Source organism: Balaenoptera borealis (assembly GCF_965194805.1).
Source record: "Balaenoptera borealis genome assembly, chromosome: 12".
Classification (NCBI taxonomy): Eukaryota; Metazoa; Chordata; class Mammalia; order Artiodactyla; family Balaenopteridae; genus Balaenoptera; species Balaenoptera borealis.
The window spans coordinates 100,083,018-100,097,252 of record NC_138869.1 but is presented as its reverse complement, the minus strand read 5'-3'; positions in this window follow the sequence as shown (position 1 = coordinate 100,097,252).

Genomic DNA, 14,235 nt, shown 5'->3' with positions numbered 1-14,235 from the left:
TTGGCTGTATATTTCCTCAACTTTTCATAGCCAGACAAGAATTACAAAGATTCCTCTTCTCCCTAAGGATTCGGTTCCACTGACAGTCTATGGGATGGAAAGAGGAAGGGGACCAAATTAGGTACAGAAGACCTGGGTCACGTTCTACTTGTGAGGCTTACAAGAAAATTTTTACCCTGCTCTCAGTGCTGAATGACAAATGTTATCACTGCTACTGCTTTTGCTGTTACTCTTATTACACGTCATTGCCCTGCCTCCGTAAATGTGGGCATGTGACTTTTCTTACCTGTTTCCTACGCTAAGGTGTTAGGAGCTGGAATCTCAGGATTGTCTTAGGTTTGGCCTGTTGTAACTTCATGCCATTTTATTTTTATGGGCGATTGAGAAAGGAGCAGTTTTATTTTGGTGAAAATGCTTTAAGTGACACAGTCTTCTGATAAGATCATTTTATTGGGAGCGCGGAACTTCAGCTGTACAAGCAGCGGTTGGGTGGTGTATTAGGACCACCGTCAGCACTACAGTTGGTTATTTAATTCACAGAACTTCATAATAATCAATAATGACAGACTGGAGTAAAAACATATTTAGGCTTCCCATGCGTTTTATGGATTTGGACTGAAATCAGGGAGCTTCTTCCTCAGATCAGGAGTCTCATGTGGGTTCTTGGGTTCTTTTGCTTAAAGCGGTAGTTCAACTTTCCAGTTTCGTCATCAAGCCATATGTCACCCATGGACAACAGAGCTCCTTTGAGATAAGTAGTCTACAAGCTGATATTTTTGGCAGGAAACCACATTCTGGGTAATAGGTCTGGTATCTGTAGGAATCCTATCTCGGCTCTAGATTGCTGACTTCACCTCAGTTCTGTGACTAAATCTCCATCCACAGCTGAAGTGCAGGCTGCTTGGAGAGAAGTTACGGGTGCATTTCCGGTTCCCTCTGGGACTTTGTGACCTTTGACAAACCCCAGAAACTCTTCCTGCCTTGGAGACAAGTTCCTCCCCATTACCTCCCTCTCACAGGTGCTGTCAGAATTAGAAAGCCCTGGAAGATCCAAAAAACATAGCCTTAAAATTATAATTATAATTAATAATAGTAATTAACTTTCATCACAGGTGAGTCATCTATACGTTAGAACTTCAGTGATAATTTGTTTCAAACATTTCCTTACTCAGTCTCACTCATCATAAAAGGTGTTACATCTTATTTTTTATTATTTTAGAAGTTTTTCTAGTTTTTCAAAGTGTAATTAACAAACAAAAATTACATATATGTAAGATGGACAATGTGATGTTTTGCTATGTGTATACATTGTGAAATGATCACTACAATCAAGCTAATTAACACATCCATCACCTCACATAGTTACCATTTGTGTGTGTGTGTGTGTGTGTGTGTGTGTGTGTGTGTTGAGACACTTAAGATCTCTTAGCAAATTTCAAGTATACAATACAGTATTGTTAACTGTAGTCACCAGGCTATACCTTAAGTCTCCAGAACTTACTGATTCTGCATAACTGCAACTTTTTAATGTACCTTTTGTCCAAAATCTCCCCATTCCCCCCACTCTCTGGTCCCTGACAGCCAGTATCCTGGGATACATTTTAAAGAAGATATTCTTAGCTTTTAAAGAGAGCAGAGAGAACTTTTCCCATCTTATGTTTAATGCATTTGAGTGGCTGAAATTGGCAAAGCAATGTTTTTCCTTAAATCATGGAGAAAAAAAGGGGTGTTTTCTAAAGTAATCTGTAATTCTATATCTGTAATTATGTCAGTATGATATTTTTGCTTTTAAATTCTTTCAATATTCAACAGGGGAGTTTATGTCTGTGAAATGTTTCCTTCTTCCTCTGTCCAATAAAAAAAGGATGGGAAGTTCGAACATTTGTACTTTTTCTTTGAAGCAATTGCCCTAAGCTGGTAAAAGCTATTTCATCAGCTACAGCTTTGAGTAGTTTTATTTCCTCCTGATAAAATTTTAGGTCTGTGCTCATGAACAAGATATATAACTGTCAATAACCATCTTTTCAGCAGATAGAGTCAAAGTTAGTTTATTAAACACAACAAGCTGTTCTCCTGGTCTTTTCCCCCCCGCGATGTGTTGCTCAATTATTTCACATTCTTGTAGTGTAAAATAAACACATTAAGTCTGTTGAGATACTGCTGTGGTTATTTATTTTTCAAATTTAATAAGAAGGGGGGGGGATGACCTTTCCTCTTACAACAGGAAAGAAAATTAGACCTGACAGTGATACATTATCAATTTTTACAAGTATGAAAATATTCCATAAAGTAAGCAGTTCTTTGTGCACTCAGGTGACCGTCCAAGCTGGTCAGTGAAGCTAAAAAACCCAAATCCTTTTAAGTTAGTTCTCAGTGAATGTTCCATTTACTTGCAGGGTTTCCTTTACTCTGGAAGTTTGATAACCATGCATAATTATGTCAGCTTTCTTCCTCATCAAATTCCACCACATTTCCCAGGCCAAAAGGAGCATAGGATCGTCTTCTTGATGCAGGTAAAAAGAGCATGGGGACATTGAGAACAGGTTTAGCTGAGAAACATGCCATGGGAAATTTGCTTCATGAAACTGAGCCAAATAACTTTATCTTCTTGTATTTCCATTTCTCTTACAGTCAAATGCAACATCAACAGAGTCTCTTTCCCGACAGTGTTATAGCCATCAAAACGTATGATTAAAGTTAAAGAAAACTACATCTATCTATACATACCAACTGCCTCTCCACCCCAAAATCTGTTGGCAGTGCTGGAAGAATCTTTCAGAGTCTTTCATTTTTCTCTAGTCGCAATCTTGGATTTGGTTTATGTGGATATGCTCTCATAGCCAGGGGCATAATTCTGATGTGTGCAGAGCAGTCAGGGGCAACAGCGTTTGAAGAATCAGAAGCATAAAATGCTTGAGAATTGAAGAAAAATATTTCTAGACCTTGTACAGACATTGCAAATTCTGTGGCAAAGGGAGAAAAATAAAACAAGCAAGGAGACACATACATACATCTCTCCTCTGAGAACTTAAGAAATAGAGATACTTCTTTACATCAGTCCTTAAAAATACTCTCTAATTTTCATCTCTATAGCTGTCTAAGCTTGAATTATAGCTTTTTTTTGGTTTCATTTTAAAGGGGATGTATGCTGGGGAGAAGAATGGTTACTGATTCCCAGATTTTTAACATATTTAACACAGGGAGAATTCTGACAAGGGAAACACAATAACTGGATTCCCTGTCTTCTCCTCTCTCAGTGGTGGTTCCATGATACAACACTGTTTTTGTCACTCCTTATTAGGAGCTTCAACAGAAAGCAAGCTGCTCATGAAAATGGGTTTGGAAAAAAATAATTGGTTTGGAAAAAAGAAGATTGGAAAAAGAGGTAAGTGTGAGATACTGTCTACAATGTTGAATTGAAGCCTTTGAAACAAAGATAGGTATGTACTAAAGTCAGACTTTCAATATGAAGGTTTGGATTTTTTAGGGCCCAGATGTTAGATTTCAATACTGGTCCTATTTACCAAAGATGCAATCCAGGTTAAAGGGAGCCCTGGGAGATCCAACAGTAATCATACCTGAGGCTAAAAATCTTCTGCACAGTGAAAGAAACCATCATCAAAACAAAAAAGGCAACCTACTGAATAGGAGAAGATATTTGCAAATATATCCCTGAGAAGGGGTTAATATCCAGAGTATATAAAGAACTCACACAATTCAACATCAACAAAAAAGCAAACAACTTAATTAAAAAATGGGCAGAGAATCTGAACAGACATTTTTCCAAAGAAGACATACAGATGACCAACAGGCACATGAAAAGATGTTCAACGTCACTAATTATTAGGGAAATGCAAACCAAAACCACAATGAGATATCACCTCACAATTGCTAGAATGGCTATTAACAAAAAGACAAGAAATAGAAGTGTTGGAGAGGATGAGAAGAAAAGGAACCCCTAAAACACTGTTGGTGGAACTGTAAATTTGGTACAGCCATTATGGAAAACAGTATGGAGATGCCTCAAAAACTTAAGAATAGAAATACCATATGACCCAGCTATTCTACTTCTGGGTATTTGTCCAAGGAACATGAAAGCACTAATTTGAAAAGACACATGCACCCATATGTTCCTTGTAATGTTATTAAAAGTAGCCAAGATATGGAAATAAGATAATCATTCATCAATGGACAAATGGATAAAGAAGGTGTGGTATATATATACAATGGAATATTAACAACAACAACAACAAAAAATGAAATCCTGCCCTTTGCAACAACATGAATGGATCTTGAAGTTATTATGTTAAGTGAAATAAATCAGAGAAAGACAAATACCATATGATTTCACTCATATGTGAAATCTAAAAAAAGAAACAAACGAACAATATAAAACAAAAGCAAATTCATAGATACACAGAACAGATTAGTGGTTACCAGAGAGGAAGGGGGTTGATGGGTGAGCGAAATGGGTGAAGGGGGTCAACTGTATAGTGTGGATGGTAACTAGACTTGTGGTGGTGATCACACTGTAGTGTATACAGATGCCAAATTATAATGCTGTACACCTGAAACTTATACATAAAAGAAAAAAGTATTGCATAGCCAAATAAACCAAAAACACCTGAGTCCAAATCAGTCCAGATCAGTTACTATTAACTCCAATTTATTACTATTATTGAAATATTTGTTAGGCCTTATTAGCAGCAGGGTGAATCAAGATGATATTTTGAGGATTATACGTACATGCTTTCAATTGCTAGATAATACACTATCTTGTATTAAGAAAAATGCTCTCTGTTGTCAAGACTATTAAGAGTTCTACAGTTTTTCCTCATTTTTATCTTCCTCTCCAACTCCTTCTTCTTCCCATCACTACCTTGTTAGCAGGTCCCTAAATAATTTAAGATACAAGCAAAGATTTTCTTGCATGAATGAGTAGAAAGCTAGGTTCTCTTTGGGAAGCTATTTTATTATGACGTTTAGTTTTGATTGTGCGTTTGTGTTTATGCCTTAGATCTCAGGATTGTGGCTGCTTTCCTTTCCAAGTGAAGTTTTTCTCATTGCGAAAACAGCCTGATATCCTTCTTAAAGAATTTCGGTAAACAAAGCTCTGTCCCTTGCTACCAGGAGTAAACAATTTTCCTTCTCCCTCTTAGTCATTTCATCTGTCAGTCATTGAAAATTACCATATGTTGGAGGTTGACACCGAGACAAAATATCCTAATGTTAGGTCATATGGTTCACCTTTTCCTTCAGGGTTGTTTTGTTTTGTTTTATTTTTGTTTTTGTTTTCACTTTTGATCTTGGATAGAGCATTTGTGAAATTCTTGATGTGAGAATACATTTTATTGTGGTTAAGACTTATCCTTTCTGGGGATGGAAGGGCCAATAAAGATTCACCAGAATGTTTCACTCAGGCAGCAGTAATATGCATTCCAAGTCTCAAGCAATCAAGGCATCTGTACTCTGGAGCCGTCCTGCCTGTTTACTGAAAGACAACCGTCAGTGGGAAAAGAACTCTTCCAACTTTGAATTCTATTAGAACAGGATCTTTTCTCAGAAGATGGCTCCTTGGTCTTCTGAGGGAAATCACCAGTGAGCTGGCTGGGCACATTCCAGTAGGGGATTTGGCACTTAGCAAGGAGAGAATAGCTCTCCTGTCAGTCCTCAGTGAAATGTAAATAATCTAGAGAGGAGCAGAAGAAAAAAATAGCAGTCCCTTTCTAGTCTTTGTCATGAGTTTTGTAGACAGCCAACTTTCTAGCATGTCCTCTGAGATACTGACCTAATAGGGCTTTCCATTGTGGTTAAACTGGACACCAGTGAAGAGGGAAGGGGTCCCTAGAGAGAGACCTGTTTCTCTCCACTCTGCTCCGCAGTCTCTCTCCTGATGGGACTACAGGAGGTAGGTGTGCTGAAGACACAACTGAAAGAATCTGATTGAGAATGTTCCTTGAGACCGCAGAGATCTCAGACAGACTTTCCTAAGCCCAGAGATCTCTTAGTGGCAAGGCCCTCATACCAAGAACTGTACATTCCTCTGAGACTTTTGATAACAAGGGATAGAAGCCTAACTCAGTCTAACTTAATAAAAGAAAAAGAATTTCTTAGAAGTCTAGATATGACTGAACTCTGGATTTTAAGGCTGTCCTGAGCAGTGCACATTCCTGGTCTACCCCTACATTCACAGAATGGTTCCCCAGCAACCCTGAGTCTACGCAGACCTTTGAACTCATGATCACGGAGAAAGAGATACCATCTCTTCCCATAGCTCTGGCAAGGGTCAAGAGAGGGCTCAGACTAGCCTGGATTGGATCACATGCCCATCCCTAAATCAATCTTTGTGGCCAGCAAGATTGATTGATCCTGAGTGGTCAGAACTGAGTCAAGTGTCCATTCCTAAGGCTAGTGGGTAGCTGGGCAAAGATAGGGACTTGGACTGAAATCCAAGAATCACTTGGACTGAAAGATATTATTAAAGACTGAGGGAGAGATGGTTCCCTCTGGAGGTATTAGAGATACAGAGAAGTGTACGTCCACTACACGTGGGAAGACCTTGATGGGACATTCATTGAAGGAGACTAGAAGCTTCACAGAAGAGGAGAAATAGAGGGTCCTGAATGAGGCTGGCATGAGTCATGATGTGAATTGGAGAGTGGAGTTGTGGATTGGATTTTGAGCACACTCAATTTCAAGTAATGTCGTTGTACTTTGCTGGTTGGTCTGGTCCTAGATAATTTTGTGAATTCAGTTACACTGTGTTTTGGGTCTCTATCTCTTGTTTCTATGGTCCTGTTTTCTTTCCCTTTCTACCCACTGCCCACTGAAGCATTTGTGCATCCCAACCCATATGGCCCTGATGTCCTGCACCTAAGTAAGGACATGAAGAGTCTACCCCTCACGCCTTACCAAAATGACCTACCCTATGCTTTAAATTCTATAGACCTCCAGGGGAATTGATGACTAATGTGAACTCATCTGAGCATTATTTGTTACCAGACAAGATACAAATGATGTTTCCAAAAAAAGCTATCCCTTAATCTTGTGGCTTTCAGACTTAGAGATTTTCATAGACTGGTAATTGAGAGAGAGAGAGAGAGAGAGAGAGCATGTGCATGCTTGAGAGATGGGCAGGGAAGGGAGGAGAGGAGAGAAGAGGAGAGGAGAGGAGAGGAGGGCAGGAAAAATTAAGGCTGGTTTAGGGTTTTTAAGCATTTTATTTTGGTAAGTTAAGAACCTTTAAAATAGCCACAACAAAACTACTATTTAATTTAATATCACCAAAATTTTTATAAAAGGAAGGATATTTTAATACCAAAAAATTGGAAAAGTTTTAGTTTCATATTCAAAGAAAATTCCTCAAATTTTAAAAATTACAATTTTTTTTGAAAACTCACTGAAATGGCCTGAATTAGCCAGAGCTCATTTAATGTGTCATCCCAAAGCAGCCTTTTCTAAAGATTAATGTTTGAGGACCCCAGTGTTACCCCCAAAGAGTTTAATGGTGGGAGTTTTGGGGCTGTGGCTCATCAGTGGGAGAGTTTGATGTCCAACTGCATCTTCATACCACAAAGATAAATCATTCCTGTATCTCTGAAGACTTGGCCTTGGTTCCAGGGCATGGATTTTGGTAGAATTTACATACATCTGAATCATCCTTGATAAGGAACATTCATCACTCAGTCTTTTCATAGAAGGAGAAACTGAGGTTCAAAGGGTAAAGAGACTTGGCTAAGGCCACACTCTAAGAGTGAATCCCATAGCCAAGGCAGAACTCTCACGAATCAGGACTCAGCTGGCACTCTGAGAGAAGGCAGAGAGAAGGACCAGAATCTGAAGACTGAACATGTCCTTGGACGGGCCCTGGTGGAGAGTGGGCAGAGATGGCCACAGGTGACAGGAATGAGCGCAGACCAGCAGGTGGGGCACGTCAGGAAAGAGAATGCCATCAAGGGATGGATCCCAGACTGGCCACCAGGGAGCTGTGCCTGGGGCTTGTGGCAGTGGAAAGGACCCAGACTATATCTTGGACTTGGCTATTTCCTGGCAGGCCCCGTGAAGTCTAAGCAAGACCCTATTCTCAGAAACACTGGAATTACCAGGCTGGTTATCAAGACGGGGATTTGATTCCTCCGGAAGTGAAGTCAGGACCTGAGTTCCTGGAAACCAGGGATAGGGAAGCTGGAGAAGTAACATGACAGACTCGACAGGCTTGAATTTCAAACCAGTGGGTGGGACTAGCTAATTCTGATATGAAGATTGGAATGTTAGCAGCAAACGGGAAGTTTTTACATTGTGAATGTGTGACATGGAGGAAAGAAATCGTAATGGATTTTTTTTTCCCAGTAAAATAGCCATCATTTTTAATATTTACCTGTCACCTGAGCTCCATTGCCGACAAAAGAAAGTACACACCAAACATTGTGTCAGAAAAGGTGTGGTCCCATTCGGCTGTGGGGACATTTGTATAAGATGGTGAAACTGTAAGGAATGTAGAAAGAAAAAGAAGAAAACCTGGTGAAGCCATGGAGAAAGACAAAGACTTGTTCTTTGGAGAAATTAGCTGAAGGCAGAGGGGCAAAGCTTTGGCAAAGTGCTCATGAAAATCTCAACATTAAGCACAGGCAGAGGGAGAAATGCAATTGGGGCTGATGAAGCTCCAAACCAGATCGTGTAGATCATGATGGAGTTTCAGCCTTTGCAGTGAGTTAGCAGGTCTGAAATGTCATAGAAACATGGAAACCTGCCATGTCTACTAAGAGACACTAAGGACGTTAGGACTCAAACCGAGAGGTGGCTTGAGCCCTCCAGTAGGAATGACAGGACTTTTTGAGAGACTTAACAGACCAAAAGAAAAAACTCAGACTGAGTTCAAAGGAAAACATACAATAATCCAGGGGGCATAACTCCCAGCCAGCATAAGCGTAGTAGGGAATGCCTAAAATTCTTCAGTGCTTTAAGATTGTGCGAAGTGGTACCTCAGAATTACAACACAATTTAGTTAAGTCATTTCTGAACTGATTAAATTTGTCTTGGAGGGAGGGGGCTCAGAAAGTGTGGCATTGCCCACCGGTTTCTCCAAGAACACAGCAGTGCCCAGGATATGGGAAATCTTTGGTGAAAATATCAGAAACAAATGAAATATCCTTGGGACATTAATAATTAAAGCCTCATATCTTTTATGACAAAAACAATATGCAAAGTATGGGCATTACTGGAAATTCATGAAATGAACCCTCTTTTTTGGGTCAGTGTTTACTACAGTCCTGATTGTTTCAGAAAGAAAACTTTATGAAAGGAAATCAAGAGCATTTCTCCAACTCCATGAGCACTGCAATAACAGGAAACAAAACTCCTATTTCTGTAGTTTGCCAGATAAGAACTGAATAGTAGATTTTTTTTTTTTTTTGAAGGCATGTAGCACATACTGTTAAAGACATAAATTACTGTCTATTGCACGGTTTTGACTAGGCAACTTACATTGTCGCTTCTATTTCTGGTAGGGGAGGCACATGCATTTGTCATTATTCCAGAAAATGGTGAAAAGTGACAAGTTGACAGAAGAGCCATTATTGCTAAGAGTGAAGCCATTCAGCCCTGGTCATTTGGTGGAGCCACTTTAGTCCAAGAACATTCTAGAGAGTGAACTTGAAACAAGGCAAACTACAAACAGTTGGAGGTGATTTCCAATAGCCTCTAAGATACTGCAGTTCAGATGTTCCCTAATACTAGAAGAAATAAGAGCACTCAGTAGCCTTCTGTGGGATCTTTCCTTTGAATATGCAAGGAGATGCCTTACTCAGTTTAGTCCAGGGCATATTTGCTTATCACATATTTTATTGTTCAAGTACAAGAGCTAGCTGGCCTATTGCAATATACTTCCCCAAACTTCTCTCAAGTTATGTTGTAACAGCAAACATAGTTAGGGAGTATATATGTTTCATTTTAAAGTTTATCTTCTTTAGTAGCTTTGAAAAAGACAGGAAAGTGAGGTCAGAAAGCCAGTGGGTCATTTAAGACACAAATCTCTCAAAACACATCTTTAAAGCATATATTGGTATCGAAATATGTACACTGAGGGATTCTTTAGGTTATAATGTGAAGGTTCTTTTCTGGGAATGGTTTTCATCTTTTTAATCATGACAACTGATTGTAAGTTTCCTTGTTTGCTAAGACATCACTGATGTCATCCATTGTTGACAAGGCACAGAGAAAAGAATTTTTAATATGTGGTTATGTCAACAATTGTGAAATATTACTGAGACCAAGTAACAGAGGGTGAGATTGTTGAATGTATTATTGTTACAACCATTAGGGAATTGCAACGATGCACAATAATGCACCAAAATCCCCAAACTCGGATTCAGCCACTGCTAACATCTAGCTACATTTGCATTTTATGTTTTACCTGTACTAGACCACATTTATCCACAATTTTGCATCCTGCTTTTACTCCTCTTAACTTTATGTCATAAGCAAGTTCCTATGCTATTAAAACTCTATGCAAAGATTATTTTTATAAATGGATCCGTTTTATATGAATATACCATACTTGACACATCAAGGTTGTTTGCAGTGTTTTTCTAAATAAATAATTCTAGGTAAAATGTCCTTGCAAAGGTATCCCTGTCCTTATTACTTATGATGTTCTCAAGATCCAAAGGAGTGATCCTTTGACCTTACAAGGTCAAAGATATAAATTTTTTGAGAACTCTTGATACATGTTGCCAAATTGCTTAATATAAAGGTTGTACCAATTTATACCTCGACAGAAGTTTATGAAGGTAAGCAAGAGAATGTACTTAGTTTTCTTTAATTTGAACATGGTCCTATGAAAATTTATACTATGGTAAACAGAGCATGTGCTAAAGACAAGCTATTGAAATATATTTTTAAGATAAAACTGAGAAAGACATCTTTAAATTAGTAGTAAATGCTAGGAGTTTAAAAATATATTCAAATTTATAGTCAGGGTAACATCGCAGGCAATTTTTTTAAGTTCATTCTTTAAGAATAAAAATAATCCCTTATATTTGCCACTTAACAGTTTGCAAATACTTTCATAAATGATCTCTTATTAATCAAGAACTTTAGAAAATTCTGAAGTAATTCGGGCATACCAGAAACCCTCAAATGTAATCACATAAAAACTAAATGCAAGACACAACTGTCTTGCATTTAGAATTTTTTTCATTAGTTTTAAAGTATGTATTTCCAAGAAAGATCCCTGCCCTGGGTAAAGAATAAATTCAATGGCGTGGTTCTTTCACCTCCAAGCAGCATAGGAAGGTAGGTCTATGAGCTAGGCTGAACAGTATTTGCCTGACTACATGCCTTTGCATCACCTTGAAATCAAATTAGGGAAAGAGAAACTGTTGCAGCACCTTGAACACACCATGCTTGCGCCTGCCTGGGTATCTTTCCACTGCCCGGCCCCTTAGTCTGGAGCTCCGCACCCAGTGACGTCATGCCCCCACCCCCTCCCTCCCTGCAGGTCTTTGCTCAGTTGATACCATCTCACCTGGTCCCCCCCGTACAACCCTACTTAGAATTGCAAACACCACCATCCCTCCCCCCGACAAAAAGGCCCTCTCTGTACCTTTTCCCTGCTTCCTTTATCTACACAGCACTTCTTACCATGATTTTTGTGTGTTTGTTTTACTTACTTGTTTTGGTCTATCTCTCAAAGTAGAGTATAAGCCTCATGAGTGCAGGGATGTTTTGTCTGCTTTATTCACTGCTGTATCCATATTACCTAGAGCACTTGGTATACAGTAAGCACTTAATATATATTTGTTGAAGGAAAACAAATGGCTGAATGAATGTGGGGCCTGGAGCTGTCTAAGAGCTTTTCTGGATAAGCTCTAAAAAAAGACAGCGGTCTCTTCAGGGGCAGCTTGACGTTGATGCCCACCTTGCCAATAGCTCGCATCACAGCACAGCATTGGTCCCGGGGCTCGCTAAGGAGAAGAAGAGGCCAGGAAAGCAGCACCTTTGGGCAAGTGGAATCTTAGTTCCCCAACCAGGGATGGAACCAGAGTCCCCTGCAGTGGAAGCACGAGAGTCTTAACCACTGGACCGCCAGGAAAGTCCAGGAAAGCAGCATCTTAAAGTGTGATCAGACAGACTCTGTGGCATCAAAAAATCCCACACTGCCACTTTCTTGGCATACAACCCTGGGCAGCTGGTCAATATCTCTAGGTTCTAGAGAAGAATGGGATACCTCCTACCTCTAAGGATTGTTGTGATGACAATTCAACAAAGTGACACAGGCAGCCCCTGGCTGGGGTCAGTAATTGTTAGCCCTTATTATGCAGGAGGTACCGAGCTAAACATTTGATGTACATTATTATGCTTAATTATCACAGTTTATCACATTAGGAAGTGGATAAACTCTTCTGAATATGTATCCTGTGGGTCTCCAAATAAGTTTGGCTAATGCTATGTAATCCATACCTCCACTGGAGAGTCATGTTATTGTACCAACAGATCAAGAAGCTCTACAATAAAGAAATCTGCTCAACTGTAATTCGACTTTAATCTTTTATTTGAGTTTAATCAAGCATTACCCAAAAGATGCTTTTCTCGTTTTGCAGTAACACATAGTGTCACTATGTGAAGATGGTGATTCCTGTAAATGCTCTTTGATACCAATAGATACAGAATACATGATTTTCTCCATTTAACAGAGGAGGAAGCTGAGGCTCAGAGAAGTTCAGTGACTTACACAAGGTCACACAGAGAACAAATAGATGTGCAGCTATCCTAACTGGTCAGCCCAATTCAGGAGGCTGATGTTATCACCACCTCACTTCAAGTAGTCCCCTATCACCTAACTTGATTATAATTATTGCATATAGAGATGACAAGACAATAACACAGCTGCTCTTCTAGAATTGCTGAAAATTCAACTAAACTGGAAGATAGATGTGAGATAAGATTGCATTTTGTGAACCTAAAAGAAACATGTTACATGAACTCTGTTTGGCCATGACTTGGTGTGACCAATGACTTTTTTCTTTCTGACATTTATGATGTAAGCAGGCAAATAGAAGGAAGGCTATTATCTAAAATATAGAAATGGCATACTTAAGTTACAGAGATTAAAAAAGAGAGAATCAAATTAAAATCAGTTAATTAGAAACACACTGATACAAACATGAAATCTGAAGCTATTTTCCTTTTGTCAAAAAGAAAACCCAGAAACTTTCAGAACATTAGATGAGAAAAGAAAAACTGAGCTTCAAAAAAATTATAGGTCTCCACTGTTAGTTAACCAGGGGTGAGCCTGGTAGACAGAAATTCCAGTTAAGCAGGCAGCCTTGCTCACAAATTGATGGGTCTTGTCTGTTTTGGAGATATGCTTACTTGGTTTCTGAATCAGCCAGAGATTTCATGTTATTGAATTATTTAGGCTATTTTTAACTCTGACAAAAATGAGACCACAGGGCTCAGAGATGAACAGAGAGGACTCAAGATTTTTGCTGTCCTTGAAATTTATATTTCATTGTAAGTGAAAGAAGAAAAAAGTCCATAGCAAATAGAGAAATCATGTTTGAGGTTAATGAGATCGTTATTCTCAATCCCCGAAAAAGATTTCCAAATAGGGATGGGCAAAAGTGACAAAACAACCCAGAAGAGATGCCTGAGAAGCATCACAATTGTAAATTGCGCCTGGTGTCAAGACAAATTATCTCAATTTAGATAAGTTGGAAACAGTTTATCTGCTTTTCATCTAGCATAGCATGGGAGATAGATAGGACTGGAAGGGGTGACTTAAAAGATTGAACCATGTATCCACCTAGCTCATTTTGCTCTGTATAGCTGTGCCATTTTTATGCCCCACAGTGTCCCTCAATAACTCTACCAAAATAGAAAGTGGTAGAAATACTCAAATTGGCATTTTCTTGTGTCCAAACCATGATAAGCATTCCCTGGTACTGTCCCACCCCCAGACTGACCTATGTGGACTTCTCTCGAGACATTCTGTGTTTACTTTAAAATCTGTTTCTGGTTGTTAAAACAGTAGACACGTCGGTTCTAAGCAGGGCTTCCCGGACATGCTTTCGTGCAGTGACACATTGGCACGATAATCCCAGGTTATTATCAGTGGCAGCACTGATTACTAGAAAGAACATGAAATTTTCCTCCTTAATCACAGTTTGCTGAGTCCTGTAAGCAACAGAGGGAGTGAGACCCAATTGCTTGAAGGGTGATTCATTGCTGTCTATG